The following is a 20,970-nucleotide window of genomic DNA, read 5'->3' on the forward strand; positions in this document are numbered from 1 at the left end:
TCAGAAACCTATTAGTCATTTTAACAACTGTACTTGTATCCTAGAGACCATTATGTGTGTGTGATCATCATACAACCATCTGTTCCCCTGCATGACTGTTGTTATGCAACTCATGTTCTTACTGCATACAAAAAAATTCTGTGTCACTTTTTTATATAGCAATTTATTGACTGTTTATCTATATTTTACAATGAAAAACAAAAATCAGCATCAGTTCACAGAACAACTAGAAACCATCACTGGGCTGAACAATCATTCTCAATAGATTTAACCATCCACAACACACAATTAGGCAAGTTATAAATATGCAGTGTAGAGAATGAAGACATACCCAGCTAGCAGAATCATCAGGACACAAGGATTCAACGTAATCAAAGTTATGCACAAAAAGACTCAAAATGAGGTAAAGTACATGAACCAAACTATGAAGAAAAGAAAGACAGGCACAAAAACATACAATTTCACTGCAGCATCAAACAATATTAGAAATCTTATAGCAGCAAATTGAAGTTACAGTTAGTGTACATAACGAATAAATAAATAAATCCATGAAATGTAATAAATGTGTCGAAAATAAACATTAAACCAATATCTCATTCATTATTTGAAAACAAAAAGGGCAGCCAAAATGTCTGTAAATCAAAACATCCCTTTCTCACATGCCTAATCAACTGTTCAGTGAAAAATTGACAGAAATTAATAACATAGCAGGTTTAATTTGTATGCATCTTTTCACACAACTTTTAGGCTACACACTTGCAGCTAGTACTTCCTCTGCTCACAATATAATCTGTAATCAATTTATCTGATGGCCTGAAATGTTTACTGACTTTATTACGTATTTCTCACCTTCGGAGGTAATTTTGCCTGTCTGCTTGAAGGCCCCTGTCTACAAAATTCAGAAGAAATAAGCCACCTTAGACAAATAATTCTTACAGAAAAGTGTTAGATTTCAGAAACCCATTTAACATTCAACTTCCCAACGGCCTATAAAAACTGTAATTGTATCCCAGAAGGCACTAGGTGTGTGCCATCACCACACAACCAGCTGTCCACAGAACTGTTTATTAATGGTAACCAGCAAAATGAAATGTATGACAATGACATTTAGTGAGGTTGAATTTCATTCTGTGCCATATATCCATCCCTGGTATGGTTTTTGTAATGCAACTCATGAAGTTACAGCGAACAAACTTTTTCTGAGCCAGTTTTGTTCTGGTGCAAAACAACAATCAACAACATCATATTACAGAAGAAATAGAAAAAACAGTGGGCTGAACAATCATTCTCAATGCATTTAACCACCCTACAACACACAATTACATACATTTAAATATGCAGTTTAGAGACTGAAGACATTTCCCATTGCACAGACTATAAAGGATAAAAGTCACAAAACACATATATTTTCAATGAAGCATCACACCACATTTTTGAGAAAGTAATGTATTCAAGAGTAGCTTCACATATCTGTAAAAATGAAGTACTAACAAAATGTCAGTTTGGTTTCCAGAAAGGTTTTTCAACAGAAAATGCCATATATGCTTTCACCAATCAAATTTTGAATGATCTGAATAGCCAAACAACACCCATTCGGATTTTTTGTGATCTCTCAAAGGCTTTTGATTGTGTAAATCATGAAATTCTGCTAGACAAGCTCAAGTATTGTGGCATGAGTGGGACAGTGCACAAATGGTTTAATTCGTAACTAACTGGAAGAGTGCAGAAAGTTAAAATAAGCAGTTCTCATAATATGCAAAGATCAGCACATTCCTCAAACTGGGGAACTATCAAGAATGGGGTTCCACAAGGGTCGGTCTTGGGTCCTTTGTTGTTCTTAATATATATGAATGACTTGCCATTCTATATTCATGAAGAGGCAAAGTTAGTTCTCTTTGCTGATGATACAAGTATAGTAATCGCACATGACAAACAAGAATTAACTGATGAAATTGTCAATAATGTCTTTCAGAAAATTACTAAGTGGTTCCTTGTAAATGGACTCTCACTGAATTTGGATAAGACACAGTACATACAGTTCCATACAGTAAATGGTATGACACCATTAATAAATATAGACCTTAATCAGAAGCATATAGCTAAGGTAGAATATTCAAAATTTTTAGGTGTGTCCATTGATGAGAGATTAAATTGGAAGAAACACATTGATGGTCTGCTGAAACGTTTGAGTTCAGCTACGTATGCAATAAGGGTCATTGCAAATTTTGGTGATAAACATCTTAGTAAATTAGCTTACTGCGCCTATTTTCACTCATTGCTTGCATATGGCATCATATTTTGCGGTAATTCATCACTGAGGCATAAAGTATTTATTGCACAAAAGCGTGTAATCAGAATAATAGCTGGAGTCCACCCAAGATCATCCTGCAGACATTTATTTAAGGATCTAGGGATATTCACAGTAGCTTCTCAGTATATATACTCTCTTATGAAATTTGTTATTAACAACCAAACCCAAATCAAAAGTAATAGCAGTGTGCATAACAACAATACTAGGAGAAAGGATGATCTTCACTATTCAAGAATAAATCTAACTTTGTCACAGAAAGGGGTGAATTATACTGCCACTAAAGTCTTTGGTCACTTACCAAATAGTATCAAAAGTCTGACAGATAACCAACAAGTATTTAAGAAGAAATTAAAAGAATTTCTGAATGACAACTCCTTCTACTCCATAGAGGAAATTTTAGATGTAAATTAAGAAAAACAAGAAAAAAAACCTAACAAAAAATTATTAAAAATTTAAAAAAATTAAAAAGTTGTTATATTAACTTAATTATGTTGTTAAATTAACTTAATTATGTCATGTATTGGAAAATTTGACTCGTTCCACATCATTAAAAAGTGTCGTATTCCTGATCCATGGAACTAGTATGAATCTAATCTAATCTAATCTAACAATAATCTTATAGCAAAAATGTGAAACGTAAATATTAGTGCACATGCCACATAAATAAATAAATATTTGAAATGTATTAAATGTGTCAAAAATAAATGTTGAATTAATATCTCATTATTTATTTTAAAACAAAAATTTCAGCCTACTGTTTGTAAAACAAATGATCTCTTTCTCCTGCTCCCATTCAGCTGTTCAGGGAAAAATAGATAGCAATGTTTTGGAAGACCCTTCGATGCATCACTCAGAAAATATCAACCACTTCAGTGAATGTATTTAAAAAAATGTTAGATATCAGAAAACTGTGAGTCATCACGTTTCCTAATGTCCTACAGCAACTACCATTTTACCCTAGAGCTCATTACCTGTGTGTTTCACCATCACACAACGAGCTGTCCACAGAACTGTGTATTAATGGTAACTGTCAGTACATAAAGTATGACAACAACTTGTAATGAGTTCGGATTTCTCTCTGAGCCACATACCCTTCTCTACGAAGGCTGTAGTTATGTAACTCATGTTGTTACAGTGTCCAAACTATTTATGTGCCAGTTTCTGTTCTGCTATCAAATTCTTGAATTTTACTTATGTCTCACAATGGAAAACGGAAAAAGTAAGATATCAAGAACCTATTACTCAACATACTTCCTAATGTCACATAACAACTTGATTGTATTCCAGAATGCATTAGGTGTGTGTCATCATCACACAAAACTGTTTATTAATGGTAACTGACAAGGCAACAGTATGACGACGACCTCTAATGAATACAAATTTTGTATCTGTGCCATATACTTTTCCCTAGAAATGCTGTTGTTATGCACTTCATTTTGTTACAGTATACAAATTTTTCTGTGGCAATTTATGTTACGATATCACATTCTAGAATGTTTGCCTGCTTCTCACAACAGAAAGGAAAAAAATTAAAATCACCATTTCACAGAACAAACAGAAACAAACACTGAGCAGAACAATCGCATCAGTAGATTTCAACAACTCACAAATTGACAAGTTTTAAATATACAGTTTAGAGACTGAAGACATTTCCCATAAACAGAAATATCAAGACATGGAGATTCAACTTAAGGTGGTGCACATTAATACAACAAATCAAACACAGTAAACAAACCAAACTATAAAGGGAAAAATAGGTCACAAGACTCATACAATTTGACTGAAGTGTCACATCACAGTAATAACCTTACAGCAATGTGAAATGTAAATATAAGTGTACATGACAAATAACTAAATAAAAAAATTGATGTAATAAATGTTTTGAAAACATAAATATTGAACGAATATCTCATTCATTATTTCAAAGCAAAGAGTGGAAAAATCAACAGAAATTTGTATTTATCATATAACACAATTTTTAGGCTACACTCTTGCAGTTAATACTTCTTTTGCTCCCAGTTTTATCTGTAATTGGTTTGCCTGGTGCACTAACTGGTTTTCTGACATTATTACATAGGGCTTGCCATGAGAGATAACTGGCCAGTGCACAGCCTGTCTCCTTGAATCCTCATTCCCGTAATATTCAGAAAATATCAACCAGTAGAGAAAAATAAATGAGGCTAAAGAAAGTTAGATATCTGAAACTTGCTAGTCATCAAATTTCCTGAGGTCCTACAACAACTGTAATTGTATACTAGAGGGCCTCATGTGTATGTCATCATCACACAACCAACTGTCCACAGAACTGTTTATTAATGATAACTGGCAAGATGAGATGTATGACAGGCAGTTGTAATAGGTACAGATTTTACTCCATGCAATATACCCCTCCCTGGGAAGGCTGTTAATGTGAGACTCACTTTCTTACAGAGTACAAAAAAATTCTATAGCACTTTTTTTCTAATATCAGTATCTTGTATCTTTATCTACATTTATCGACAGATACCATAAATCAGCATCACCAATTCATGGAACAAACAAAAACTGCCACTAGATTGAACAATCATTCTCAATACATCTAAGCATTCAACTATCCTTATGCATTAAAATAGTACAAATCAAACATGGTAGAGAAACCAGGGTATAAAGGATAAAAAAAGCTACAAGAAATGTACAAATTGACTGAAGCATCACACCTGAAAAATAGCTACAGAAACAATGTGAAATGTATATATTAGTGTACGTCAAATAAATAAAATATAATGAATGTGTCAAAAATAAATCCTAAGGGGACATTATACATGAAATTCATTGAAACTTGTCATTTTCTGTTTTCTAATATCTGAACATTTTGGTATATAATACATTAAAATCAGACAATTGTGAGACCTTCAAATCATATTTTGAATGTTGACATGTGACTGTCAAATTTCACATCTACGCATAAACTGCCATAGTTGAGCAGTCATATCTTCGGAACTACACAGTCTAGTTTTCATTGAAAGTAGTGTGATTCTCAGCTATGTTTGTACTAATCTAACTTATATTGCTTTTTACACATAAATAAAATGACTAAACATAAAAGTAACTTCAAGAAACGCAAATGTGCGGGTAACAGATGTGTGAGACGTGCATTTTCTCCTGAAGTACTTGAAAACATGATGGAAAGCCATGCCATGCTTTGTGCCCACCTCCACCAAACACTTGGTGTAAATATAGACAAGATGAATTTTCTGACACCCTGCACGAATTTACACACAAACATGCTCTTCCTTTAGCAGTAATGGAGGCAATCAAACCAATTTTCAGAGATTTGGCAAATCCCGAGCTAGTAAAGAAAGACCCAGAATGTGAATGAGTCCTTCAGTAATGTTGTGGGGTGCTGTGTGCCCAAAAATGTATTTGTTGGCCTTATGACTCTAAAGTTAGCGGTGTCTTATGCTGTAATAACTTTTAATGGTGGGAACTATGAAACACTTAAGGTTCTGGAGAAGTTAGGAGTAAGATTTGGACAGAACACAGCTAAAAGACTGCAGGAACTGTATGAGCTTTGTGTAAGTAAAGCACAGTTAGCTGCTCAGCAAATGACAAAAGAAGCAAGAAAGAAAAGGAGGAGGCAAGCACTGGGCTGTTGTGACACTGAAGAAGACACCGACTAATGGCCAGGGCAAGTCTAGTGTATAAAAGATGCAGAAATTTAAGTCTGTATAAGAATTTGTAATAAAAAAGTTTTAAACCTCAATCTCTCTGAACTAAATTATTGCAATAAATGACCCGTTTTCTAAATAAAGTACTGATGGTAGAAAGATGAAATTTTCACAGCATACCATGTGTGAGATTCTACAGATATGGAACTAGAAGAAATCAAATATCCTGAGTTGTTTTGTTTTTATGTTCATTTATCTACAAAATTCTGTCAAAAATTGAGTGACTGAAAAATAAAAGATAACATGCCCCACAATACAATTTTAGTATCATTCTAGTACAGTGTATCTAGAAAGGTGCATTCAATAATTATGGAAAATTGTAAGTTGGTGTCTTAAAAAGTTTCAAGACAATGGTCACAGAATTTGATAATTTAGAATTGGAGGCATAGGGCATACAATGTCCCCTTAAACGAATACCTCATTCATTATGTGAAAACAATGAGTGTAGCCAAAATATCTGTAAACCAAAACAACCCCTTCTCCTGAACCCATTCAACTATCCACAGAAGAAACAACACAAATTAATTTCATAGTGAGTTTCATTTGTATGAATCTTATAATCTTTAGGCTATCCTCTTGCAGTTAGTACTTTCTCTGCTCACAATTTAATCTCCAATTGATTCACCTAATACACTGACCTCTTTCTGACATTATTATGTTTGGCTCGCCCCGTGAGACATCACGCTGCTCCACCCACTTGAAGACCCTTCCCTGCCATTTTCAGAAAATACTGACCATCTGAGACAAATAATTCCGACAAAAACAAACTTAGGTATCAGAACTCTATTAGTCATCAAAATATCTAATGTCCTAGAAACCCTGTAATTATATTCTACAGAGCATAATGTGTGTATCATCATCACACAACCAGCCACCGAGAAAAATGTTAATTAAAGGTCAGTGTCAAGATGTAAACTTGACCACTTGTAATGAGCACCTATTTTGCTCTGTGCCATATGCCCATCCCTAGGAATGTTACTGTTATGCAACTCATGTTGTTACGACATGCTAACTTTTTCTGCGCCAGTTTCTATCCTGATATCACATTCTCCACTGTTTACCTATGCCTCACAATGGAAAAAATAAATAAACATCATCAGTTGATAGATCAAACAGAAGGAAACACCTGGCTGAACAATGATCCTCAACAGACTTAACCACGGCAATGTGCTGTGCATGAACGACCATGCTTCAGATAAGCAATAGTTTTAAGAACTTCATTTGATAGCTAAGAATATGAGGTGGCTTCAGAAAGAAACCAGGCTGTTCTACGGGCAATGAAACTAAAGTTCTAGCCTTTTTAATAATGCAAGCTCCAATTAGAATGCAGCAGAATGACAGACAGATGGACAGCCAGAGCAGAGGCAGCATGCTGATGGGGCTACAATGAGAGCCAAGTCGGGCACGATAGGCCAGAACGGTGGATGTGAAGGCAGAAGGACACAGAAAAGCTATGGGTAGCTTATAAATATGAAGCAGCATCCACAGGTGGACATCCCTTGGAGATGGATAAGGTGGACTGGTCCAACCAGAGGCTGCCAAAGGGTAAAAAAGTAGTACATATGAAAAAACTTTAAATTAGAACAGAGGGCTAGAGTAAAATTTGCAGAAGAGTGTAAATCAAAAGTATATATGAGCAGAAAGTGACAGGGAAAGTATAAGATAAAATGTGTCTGTTTTAAGGGAAGAGATGGTGGCTAATATCACAAGCTGTTTACTGGGGGCAAACGGTTGCACAGCACACCATTGTTGAGGACTAGTGGTTGGACCTGGGAGAAGTACAGATGGCCGGCAGTTGCACTCCCACAAGATTACCAACTAAGCTTCGCCTTACGGCTAAATCTGAATAACACGATGACAGAGTAACATTCATGTAGGTGGTGAAGTTATTTTCACTGTGAATGGATGTTTATCTTAATATGTGACAATTACTGAGGCATAGATGCAAATAGTTAATTGAAGGAAGCCTAAGGCATGCAAAAACATGACTAATTGTACATGGTAAGCCAGCTGATGTGCTCGCTCCTGCTGTTGCAATTCTGTTTTTGTTTTTTGCCGAAGATCATTATGATCAATTGGTTATGTTCACACTTATTTTTTTGTGGGGTATCAAGTGTAAGTAAAGACTGAGTTCCATGGCATCCGGTAATACAAGATCCTGGCCTTGTGCACAGAAAGACCCGTGCGCAGCTCAGTGAATTATATTAATATGATCACAATTGGGATTAGCCTGATTGAGACAATGACCAAATGCAATTGGTATCTGACAGTGGTCTTAAGCCCACTTAGACGGACATATCCGTCTGACCACTATCTGACTGGATTCTGAGGTGAAAACTAAAATTTTGCAATTTGTTTGTAATAAATCGTATCAAATGATTTTGAGGCCAACGTGTCTCTAGAAAATAATTGCTTTTATCAGAGCTGCATTGCATTATTTAGTAGCACTGGAATTCCTCTCCAAAACTTTAGTTCTACGTATTTGCTAAGTCCAGAATCCACAGAGTGTTCGTCGCTGTTAGTAGTAGTTTATCCTGTAGTGAAGAAGAAGTGGATAGTTCCTGTGAATTATTATGGGTGGAGGTAACACTCAACAACCGAGCTAGGTTAATAATTGGCTCCTTTTACCGACCTCCTGACTCAGCAGCATTAGTGGCAGAACAACTGAGAGAAAATTTGGAATACATTTCACATAAATTTTCTCAGCATGTTATAGTCTTAGGTGGAGATTTCAATTTACCAGATATAGACTGAGACACTCAGATGTTTAGGACGGGTGGTAGGGACAGAGCATCGAGTGACATTATACTGAGTGCACTATCCGAAAATTACCTCGAGCAATTAAACAGAGAACCGACTCGTGGAAATAACATCGTGGACCTACTGATAACAAACAGACCCGAACTTTTCGACTCTGTATGTGCAGAACAGGGAATCGGTGATCATAAGGCCATTGCAGCATCCCTGAATATGGAAGTTAATAGGAATATTAAAAAAGGGAGGAAGGTTTATCTGTTTAGCAAGAGTAATAGAAGGCAGATTTCATACTACCTAACAGATCAAAACGAAAATTTCTGTTCCGACACTGACAATGTTGAGTATTTATGGAAAAAGTTCAAGGCAATCATAAAATGCGTTTTAGACAGGTACGTGCCGAGTAAAACTGTGAGGGACGGGAAAAACCCACCGTGGTACAACAACAAAGTTAGGAAACTACTGCGAAAGCAAAGAGAGCTTCACTCCAAGTTTAAACGCAGCCAAAACCTCTCAGACAAACAGAAGCTAAACGATGTCACAGTTAGCGTAAGGAGGGCTATGCATGAAGCGTTCAGTGAATTCGAAAGTAAAATTCTATGTACCGACTTGACAGAAAATCCTAGGAAGTTCTGGTCTTACGTTAAATCAGTAAGTGGCTCGAAACAGCATATCCAGACACTCCGGGATGATGATGGCATTGAAACAGAGGATGACACGCGTAAAGCTGAAATACTAAACACCTTTTTCCAAAGCTGTTTCACCGAGGAAGACCGCACAGCAGTTCCTTCTCTAAATCCTCGCACAAACGAAAAAATGGCTGACATCGAAATAAGTGTCCAAGGAATAGAAAAGCAACTGGAATCACTCAACAGAGGAAAGTCCACTAGACCTGACGGGATACCAATTCGATTCTACACAGAGTACGCGAAAGAACTTGCCCCCCTTCTAACAGCCGTGTACCGCAAGTCTCTAGAGGAACGGAAGGTTCCAAATGATTGGAAAAGAGCACAGGTAGTCCCAGTCTTCAAGAAGGGTCATCGAGCAGATGCGCCAAACTATAGACCTATATCTCTGACGTCGATCTGTTGTACAATTTTAGAACATGTTTTTTGCTCGAGTATCATGTCGTTTTTGGAAACCCAGAATCTACTATGTAGGAATCAACATGGATTCCGGAAACAGCGATCGTGTGAGACCCAACTCGCTTTATTTGTTCATGAGACCCAGAAAATATTAGATACAGGCTCCCAGGTAGATGCTATTTTTCTTGACTTCCGGAAGGCGTTCGATACAGTTCCGCACTGTCGCCTGATAAACAAAGTAAGAGCCTACGGAATATCAGACCAGCTGTGTGGCTGGATTGAAGAGTTTTTAGCAAACAGAACACAGCATGTGGTTATCAATGGAGAGACATCTACAGACGTTAAAATAACCTCTGGCGTGCCACAGGGGAGTGTTATGGGACCATTGCTTTTCACAATATATATAAATGACCTAGTAGATAGTGTCGGAAGTCCCATGCGGCTTTTCGCGGATGATGCTGTAGTATACAGAGAAGTTGCAGCATTAGAAGATTGTGGCGAGGTGCAGGGGGATCTGCAGCGGATAGGCACTTGGTGCAGGGAGTGGCAACTGTCCCTTAACATAGACAAATGTAATGTATTGCGAATACATAAAAAGAGGGATCCTTTATTGTATGATTATATGATAGCGGAACAAACACTGGTAGCAGTTACTTCTGTAAAATATCTGGGAGTATGCGTGCGGAACGATTTGAAGTGGAATGATCATATAAAATTAATTGTTGGTAAGGCGGGTACCAGGTTGAGATTCATTGGGAGAGTCCTTAGAAAATGTAGTCCATCAACAAAGGAGGTGGCTTACAAAACACTCGTTCGACCTATACTTGAGTATTGCTCATCAGTGTGGGATCCGTACCAGATCGAGTTGACGGAGGAGATAGAGAAGATCCAAAGAAGAGCGGCGCGTTTCGTCACAGGGTTATTTGGTAACCGTGATAGTGTTACGGAGATGTTTAATAAACTCAAGTGGCAGACTCTGCAAGAGAGGCGCTCTGCATCGCGGTGCAGCTTGCTCGCCAGGTTTCGAGAGGGTGCGTTTCTGGATGAGGTATCGAATATATTGCTTCCCCCTACTTATACCTCCCGAGGAGATCACGAATGCAAAATTAGAGAGATTAGAGCGCGCACAGAGGCTTTCAGACAGTCGTTCTTCCCGCGAACCATACGCGACTGGAACAGGAAAGGGAGGTAATGACAGTGGCACATAAAGTGCCCTCCGCCACACTCCATTGGGTGGCTTGCGGAGTATAAATGTAGATGTAGATGTAGAGTGTCGAAAAACATACAAGTGGCTGAACTGCAGGTAAGGGCAGGTAAGATTACAAGTTGAGAAAGTGTGTAGGCTGACTACGTTGCCACAGCACAGGTAAGTCACAAAGAGGAACTGCCACTCACCCCTGTAAATCTTACCATACCAGACAGTCCAAGGGGTACAGTACGTCATGAGTTAGGGTTTGTCATTCTGCAGCGGGGATGTTACAAGTTGGTACATCGGCCTAGGGAATGATACAAAATGGTGCATCAGCCAGGAAGCGAGTAAATGGATATGCATCACGGAGTAGTACAAAGTAATTTACGCAAAAGAGTAAGTGTTATAGTGGGATAGTTCACTGTAAGTAATTGCAGCAGCACAGTGGCTCAGTAGTTCAGCTTGGATGCTTATTATGTGGAGCCAGTACCGGTCGACAAGGGCTGCGTAGTAGCTATGAATCAGGCGTGCGTTGGGTAAGCGAGCACCGCAGTCTGGTAAGACTTGCTGGGCATGCTGAACGGCTGCACAAAGAGGAACAGCGCCATCGTAGTGGAAGTAGAATACCAGTGGACAGCAGACAACATGAAGGTGGAGCTAGGGCATAAGAATCACACAAAGAGGACAGCGCTAGCATACCGATGTCAGGAGCGCTGCCAACAGGCAGTATATTGACAAATTGTGGAAAGCTAAGAAACCGAATTCTATACCAACTGTTGAATAGCATTTTAACTTTAGAAAAGAGACTGACTGAGCGGGATAAAAGTAGCATAGCAGGGAAAGCCAAGGACAATGCTGAGGGGGTTGTGAAAATGGGTAGTATAACGAGAGAATTATACAGTGCAGAGGTGTTTACCCCAGATCTGCATTCAACGAGAATTTTATTGGCAGATGATAGCAAAGCAGAGAGCAAACAGACAAAAGAGGTGCCACTAAACTTGAGTGATTAATCTCTGAAGGGGCTGAGGCAACTCAGGGCAGGTCAGAATCAGTAGTAGGCCAGATGATTTCAGCAGTACCAGGGGAAAAGAAAAATGTCTTCTTGCTGTCACTTCTTGCAACTTTGATGCAATTTCGGGAATAAATCAGTAAAGATATTAAGCAAGGTAATGAACAAGTAAGCGCCAGTATTGCATTGGATGTGTCAAATTTGCATGAGGAGGTGAAGAAAGACACAGCTGAGCAGTTCACCTAGTGTAGGTTGCAATTGGAGCAGCAGGTAGATGTTAAACTACAACAAGTAGTACAACAAGGATAATGCTGATGCATGGTGAAACAACGCTCCGGTGGGCAGTTTGCGGGTTTAAATCACCTCGGGGTATGACCATGCGGTGCATATGACCTGTGGTCATCGCACAGTGACGCTGGCAGCAGTCCACATACGCAAAGGTGTGTTGGTGAATGTCAGAGTACAGTGCAGCGAGAAAGTGTACAGACATTTTCAGACGTGCTAATGATGACTGTGTGATGAAAATGGCTTAAAGAACACATGTTGATGACGTTATGAGGGGTAAAACACTAGGTCGACTGGAGGCTGGTCAAACACAGAAGGTCGTAGCACGGGCCCTCCGTGAGCCACAAAGTGTGATCTCAAGATTATGGCAACGATTCCAGCAGACAGTAAACGTGTCCAGGCGCTACAGTACGGGATGTCCACAGTGTACAACACCACAAGAAGACCGATATCTCACCATCAGTACCCACAGACAACCACGGAGTACTGCAGGTAGCCTTGCTCGGGACCTTACCACAGATACTGGAACAGTTGTCTCCAGACACACAGTCTACAGACAACTGAACAGACATGGTTTATTCACCCGGAGACCTGCAAGATGCATTCCATGGACCCCTGGTCACAGGAGAGCCAATAAAGCCTGCTGTCAAGAACACAGTACATGGTCATTGGAACAGTGGTCTCAGGTTATGTTCACAGATCAGGCCAGGTATAGTCTGAACAGTGATTCTCGCCGGGTTTCCATCTGGCATGAACTAGGAACCAGATACCAACCTCTTAATCTCTTTGAAAGAGACCTGTATTGATGTTGTGGTTTGATGGTGTGGGGTGGGCTTATGATTGGTGCACGTACACCCCTGCATGTCTTTGACAGAGGAACTGTAACAGGTCAGGTGTATCGGGACGTCATTTTGCACCAGTACGTTCACCTTTTCAGGGGTGCAGTGGGTCCCACCTTCCTCCTGATGGATGATAACGTACGGCCCCACCGAGCTGCCAGCGTGGAGGAGTATCTCGAAACAGAAGATATCAGGCAAATGGAGTGGCCTGCCTGTTATCTAGACCTAAACCCAATCGAGCATGTCTGGGATGCTCTCGGTTGACGTATCGCTGCACATCTTCAAACCCCTAGGACACTTCAGGAGATCTGAAAGGCACTGGTGCAAGAATGGGAGGCTATACCCCAACAGCTGCTTGACCACCCGATCCAGAGTATGCCAACCCATTGTGCGGCCTGTGTGCGTGTGCATGGTGATCATATCTCATATTGATGTCAGAGTACAAGCACAGGAAACAGTGGCGTTTTGTAGAACGTGTGTTTCGGGACAGTTTTCTCAATGTATCACCAATACCATGGACTTACAGATCTGTGTCATATGTATTCCCTATGTGACTATGCCATGTTGTGTGGCACCACATTCTGCAATTATCCTTAATTTATGAGGATGAGTGTACATAAAGTGGGTACTGACATGGACCAAGTGAAGAAGGAATGTGCTGAAGGACACAAGGATGGGTTAGATAAAGAAACCAAAGCATTGGATGGGCATGCTACTGCACATTACAACTTCACAACTGAGTTGGAAGATAAACTGAGGGATTTTGAAACGAAAATAAATACTGAAGTTGATAATATAAGTGGTAAGATAATATCTGAACAAGGTACTAGTTTTAAGTTGCATATTAAGGATACGATTCAGGTGTTGGCCACTAGTTGAGCAACGTGTGACTCATTTGAGAAAGATCAAGAGGTCCATAATCAGCAGATGGATGCTCAAATATTGCAAAATGAATAAGCAATTGCTATTCTGGACACACGGGCAGGCCAGGTTTCGTCAAGCAATTCAGCAGAAGCAGTGTTTATTCAGTGTCATAAGTTTAGTACCTTTCAGTCACAGGGAACTACACTCCTGGAAATGGAAAAAAGAACACATTGACACCGGTGTGTCAGACCCACCATACTTGCTCCGGACACTGCGAGAGGGCTGTACAAGCAATGATCACACGCACGGCACAGCGGACACACCAGGAACCGCGGTGTTGGCCGTCGAATGGCGCTAGCTGCGCAGCATTTGTGCACCGCCGCCGTCAGTGTCAGCCAGTTTGCCGTGGCATACGGAGCTCCATCGCAGTCTTTAACACTGGTAGCATGCCGCGACAGCGTGGACGTAAACCGTATGTGCAGTTGATGGACTTTGAGCGAGGGCGTATAGTGGGCATGCGGGAGGCTGGGTGGACGTACCGCCGAATTGCTCAACACGTGGGGCGTGAGGTCTCCACAGTACATCGATGTTGTCGCCAGTGGTCGGCGGAAGGTGTACGTGCCCATCGACCTGGGACCGGACCGCAGCGATGCACGGATGCACGCCAAGACCGTAGGATCCTACGCAGTGCCGTAGGGGACCGCACCGCCACTTCCCAGCAAATTAGGGACACTGTTGCTCCTGGGGTATCAGCGAGGACCATTCGCAACCGTCTCCATGAAGCTGGGCTACGGTCCCGCACACCGTTAGGCCGTCTCCCGCTCACGCCCCAACATCGTGCAGCCCGCCTCCAGTGGTGTCGCGACAGGCGTGAATGGAGGGACGAATGGAGACGTGTCGTCTTCAGCGATGAGAGTCGCTTCTGCCTTGGTGCCAATGATGGTCGTATGCGTGTTTGGCGCCGTGCAGGTGAGCGCCACAATCAGGACTGCATACGACCGAGGCACACAGGGCCAACACCCGGCATCATGGTGTGGGGAGCGATCTCCTACTCTGGCCGTACACCACTGGTGATCGTCGAGGGGACACTGAATAGTGCACGGTACATCCAAACCGTCATCGAACCCATCGTTCTACCATTCCTAGACCGGCAAGGGAACTTGCTGTTCCAACAGGACAACGCACGTCCGCATGTATCCCGTGCCACCCAACGTGCTCTAGAAGGTGTAAGTCAACTACCCTGGCCAGCAAGATCTCCGGATCTGTCCCCCATTGAGCATGTTTGGGACGCGGTCTGCATGTCCAGCACGAACGCTGGTCCAACTGAGGCGCCAGGTGGAAATGGCATGGCAAGCCGTTCCACAGGACTACATCCAGCATCTCTACGATCGTCTCCATGGGAGAATAGCAGCCTGCATTGCTGCGAAAGGTGGATATACACTGTACTAGTGCCGACATTGTGCATGCTCTGTTGCCTGTGTCTATGTGCCTGTGGTTCTGTCAGTGTGATCATGTGATGTATCTGACCCCAGGAATGTGTCAATAAAGTTTCCCCTTCCTGGGACAATGAATTCACGGTGTTCTTATTTCTATTTCCAGGAGTGTATTAATCCTAAAGTATTCCTTAAGGAATCTGATGGGGTAATGCCAGAGTACTGGACAAATGAGAACGAATTTTGTATGTAGTGGATCAGTTAAGCGGTGATGCCTTTCAGTGGGCTCTTGAGGTGGCTACTGAGTGCAGAAGTTTCACAGATTTTAAGAAAAGGTTTTTAGAAGAATATTGGTCTGGAAAAAGTCAGCAACAATTGTTAGTGGATTTTTGGGGAGGCAGGATGTACCAATCAGAGTGTGGCGCTATGACACAGTTTTGTGACTGGCAGTGAAGTCGCATAAAGCATGTAGATGGAGGTATGGTGGTTGAGTTGTTTGCCACTGGGATAGAGTGTATGTTACCTTTTTATATTAGTAAGGAGCTAGTAGCAGCACTCTGGGACAGCTATGAAAAATAGGTGAATTTCTTAGACAGTCTCAAGCGTTTACATCTGCACGATGGTAATCATCCACAGTGGCCTTTGATGAGAGAAGATGTACATCCGGTAAAATTTTTTAGGAGAGGCATTTGTGCCCAGAATGTGAGAGACAGGTGTAGGGAAGAGAGAGTTTAAACTTAACAGTGCCTCAGCGATGGGCCGACTAGAGGCAGCTCACATGAAGGGCCCATATAGAAACAGATGTTCACGTCCGAGTAGGCAGGGGGACAAAGTGAAAGGAAAGAGCAAGGAAGCCGCAAGAGATGGTCTTGACATTCAGCAAGGTAAACTGTAGGGGAACAAGACAGGTGGTGCTGGCTAGCCGCAAGTGGCAGCGGATGCGTGCGCAGCAGATGTAGAAGAGAGAGAGGGGACCGGTAGTAGGGGGTCCTGTGCACAGGGAAGAATGCGAGCAGCTGACAGGCAATCGGCAGCGCCATGAGCATGCCGGAGATAATGAAAACGCCACGTTAAGGGCAGGAGGCGAGGGCACTTACGGAATAACTCAATTGTTTGAAGAGACGGCACCCAGACCTGAGGGCAATAAAAGTAACAATATATCGTATAGTCAAAGAGTGTGGGAACTATGTCATCCAAGTGTAAATATGGAATCTGGCAGTATGGATAGTAACGATAAGGTCGCAATAGCAGAACCATTAGAGGAAGGAGCCAGCAGTGACGAGTGAGAGAGCAACATTGTTTCTGAGTTCATGTTTGATGGAGATAAGCAACATGGGCAACCCTTAAGGTTAAATGATGGAGAATTTGAGTTCCTCGAATCTCACGCTGAATGGGCAGAAGTTGAGCATATGTGCAAACTGTTGCTTCACAACACAGATGGCTTGAAGGTTCTTCAGGTTGGCACATAGTTAAATTTCAATCCCGAAATGTTAGAATTGTTGCAGAATTTGGCGAACGAGAGATAACTGCTGATTTGTTAGCAGAGGAGGAAGCCATTCCCATGGTCACAGTTAGTGAGCCTGTTGTCAAGGTGCAGGTTGGAGGAGTGATTAATCATGTGTTAGTGGACAGAGGATCGGAAATTTCGAGAGGTTTTGAAGAGCACTTTGCGATTTTACCACAAAAAGAAGATATGGCAGTGTGGCCAGTGCCCCCAGTGAAAATATTTGATTCTCCTGGAGAGTTGTTAAACCCTATTCAAAATGAAATAGTGATGCAAGCGCAGTTAGGAGGAGAAATGGTAGAACATTCCTTTCTTCTCATTCCAGGGTTGAATGTAGAGTTATTGGTAGGTGTGGATTTCATGAATTCATTTAAAGGTGAACTAAATTTTGAAGCCTGTGAGCTAAGGTACTATTTTTCCAAAGCATCATATCCTATGGCATTATTTTATGGGGAAACTCCACTTGTGTGCGTGATATACTATTGCTGCAAAAGAAAGCTATTAGGATAATTACAGGCTCACCATACAAGGCTCATTGTAAACCTTTGTTTACTCAACAAAAAATCATGACAGTAATAAACCTATATATTTATTATGTTTTAATCTACACAAAAAAGAACTTACCTAAAGTAAAACGCAGGGCAAATATACATTGTTACAGCACTAGGACAAACAGCTCTATCTATACGCCCTACCACAGACTGTCAAAATCAGTTAACAGTTATGAACTTATGGGCCACAAATTATTTAACAAACTTCCACAAGGTATACAAAATTTATCAGAGCAACAATACAAACAAACACTTTATGACTGGTTAGTTGTAAACCCATTCTACAATGTAAAGGATTTCATGACCTGTGATATTAAACTGTAAAGTTCTTAACGATTCTGTCCTGCTATAGCATGTACTGTACTGTATTGTATTATATGTATGACTTTGTCTATTGCTGTAATGGCTTAAAGACAATAAAATTATTATTATTATTATTATTATTATTATTATAAGATTCCAAGTAGAGGGCAGAAAATTACTGGTCCCCTTTGTTAAGAGAAAGGAGGTACTTAATAGTCCTAAGGAGGCACAGTACATAGGAGAGGGAGGCACTGCTGCAGAAGTGAACTTTGTAACGATACATAGCCTGAGTTAGGGTAAGGATGTGGTGTAGATGATTCAATGGAGAATGGCAGTAGGGGAAACAGAGCTTGAGAAAAAGGGAAACTTGGATGGTTTGCGGGTGTTGATGATGGTAGGATAGAAGCATGAGCCCATAATTATGTGTGTATGTAAGGCTATAAGAAACAGGAGAATCGGGATGAACATTTAGGATAAGTTAAGCAAATTTTAGGATCAAAGCAACATCGTAAAGTGAAAATATTTTATAAAATTCATCAAGGGGTGTTCTTTAGGAGGAGGAGAGAGGACCAGGAGGAGTGGAAACTGTGTTTTCCGCAGCAATATGTAAATGAACTAATAGACCAACTGCACGAAACTTATGGACAATATGGGGCACAAAAGTGCATTGCAAAGTTACAAGAAGTAGTAATATTTGAGAACATGTGGTGAAGGGAGACTAGTCCAAGATTGTGATCAATGTCAAAAGGCGAGAGCAGCTACAGTTCCCATTTGAGTTTTGGGACAGAATGTGCAAGTAGAAGGACCTTGAGAATTGATTGCAGTGGCCTTGTTTAGACATCTCCCAGTATCCAGGGTTGGTTGTACCTATATTTTTGTAGTGTTAGATATGTTTGTGAAACATGTAAAGCTGTACCCAAACAGGAGGGTGAATGCCAGGATATTAACTGAAAACCTGGAGGAAGATTATTTTGTTCTGGTGGGGGAAGCTAGCTGTTGTATTGTCAGACAACGGTCCTCAGTTTATGGCCCACAAGTTTACAGAAATGTTGGAGCAAAATGGACTGAGGCATGTCAGAATTGACTGAGACATGTCAGAATTTCACCATATTTCCCTCATGGGAATCCCAGTGAGAGGGTCATGAAGGAGTTGAACTGGTTATGTAGGACTTCTCAAACAAGATGGCGTCGCATATAGATGTGGTAATAAATCGGTCCATAAATTGCGAGTATTTAGCGTCAATAAGGTGCAAGTTATGCGACAAAATCGTATCAAGTGGCATTAGAATTTGTTCAGTGTTGCATATTTGGTATCATTCGCAGTGCTTCGCAAAAATAAATCAAGAAAACATTTCGTGTACGTGTGGAACAAAGTGTAACGGACGTCTGGCAGCGAGTGAAATGTGCCGCGCAAATCGTGAAATCATAGTACTCGAATCACTGCAGAAAGAACTGAAAGCCACAAGAGAACAAGCTCTGTTGTTGGAAAACATTATTAAAAGTCTATCTGACCCATCACATAAAAAACTCGGTCAACTTCAGGAGTACAGTGAACCAAAGAAATATGCAAAAACCTAAATTTGTTTCCAGTGCGTTAAAAGTTCCGTTAAGAAATCGATTTCAACATCTTATTACGGATTGTGAACTTAAAAATGTTGAAACAAGCAACTCACACCAAGACTACGAATCGGAATCGGCGGACAGGAAATTTACAGAGCGTAATAAGTCAGTAAAATGTAACTGTCTCGATGTTGCAAACAAAGTGACTCCTAAAAACTTTAGTAGGCCTACAGTTTTGCTTGCTGACAGCCACGGAAAAGGAATTGCAGGAATTCTTCGTTTCCAGCAGGATCTGAATGTTACAAGTGTTGTGAAACCTGGAGCAGGCCTAAAAGAAGTTTTGAAAAACTATAAATACAATAATCACGTGACACAAAGTGAATGCATTGTAATATTGGGCGGCGCAAACGATGTATATAAGAATGAACTAATAGTAGCAAACAGAGTGCTAAGAGATGCGCTATGTACAACAGAGGATCAAAAAATTATTGTTGTAGGCATTCCACACAGACATGACCTTACGGAATCTTCTTGTGTGAAGAGAGAAATCCAAAAAGCAAACCGGGTGTATAAAAAGATCTGCAATACCACTTCAAATGCCTTTTTCCTCAGTATTGACGATCTTGAAATACAGCACTTCACAACACATGGTATGCATTTAAATAAATGGGGCAAATCGGTGCTCAGTCAAAAGATCAAAATGGTAGTGGATAGTGTTTCTCCTAGATGTAAGAAAAGTGATCCTATTCCACTACCACTGGTAAAGGACGCCTGCAAAGTATCTTCCCTACCATGTACTCCAGTTGCAGCAGTAACACAACATCAGGTATCACTGATTACAAAAGAATGTGCTGGGAGAGGAGAAGCTGTAGAACACCTCATTCAGGAACTAAGATAACAGAAACAGCAAAAGTGGCAGCATATTCAGCAACAAGTGTACCAACAGGTGATCCAGCTGTCCATTCTGCAGCAACATTTGAACTACCTACAGTGGGAACCCAGCCACTTAGATCATGCCATGAACAAGAAGAAGCGAAGAGACCTCCAAGAGTAGAAGCAGTATCAAGTGTAGCGGGCAAACGGAAAACTGTACCTCCATTACGTCTAAATGATTTTTTAGTAGAAGACAGCAAGGGGAAGAAGCCCATAAGATAAATAGTGCCAGAGATGTAATAGCATCTCAGCAAACTAGTGCATCTGTAAAGAAATACAGGTTTGATTTTATAATCTGTTATCTTAACATTGAAGGAGTAAGGGATAAAGAATTTATTGTCAATGACTTTGGATTAGAAAATAAGTTTGATAACTTTTAAGTGAACACTGGGCTAGTGAGAGTGAACTTACATTTATTAAATTTGATAATTATAATCTAGCCAGTAGCTGCTGCAGAAAATTGCATTTAAGAGGTGGTGTGGCAATATATGTTAACAAGTCACTTAGCGGTACATTCAATAGATTAGATCTAGATTTTCTGTGTGATGAACAGAACTTTGAAGCTGCTGGTATAGTAATAGACAGTTTTAAGTTAGTTGTAATTTCCTTGTACAGATCACCTAAGGGTATAACCAATGTATTT

Source organism: Schistocerca nitens, chromosome 3, assembly GCF_023898315.1.
Source record: "Schistocerca nitens isolate TAMUIC-IGC-003100 chromosome 3, iqSchNite1.1, whole genome shotgun sequence".
In the NCBI taxonomy this organism is placed as follows: domain Eukaryota; kingdom Metazoa; phylum Arthropoda; class Insecta; order Orthoptera; family Acrididae; genus Schistocerca; species Schistocerca nitens.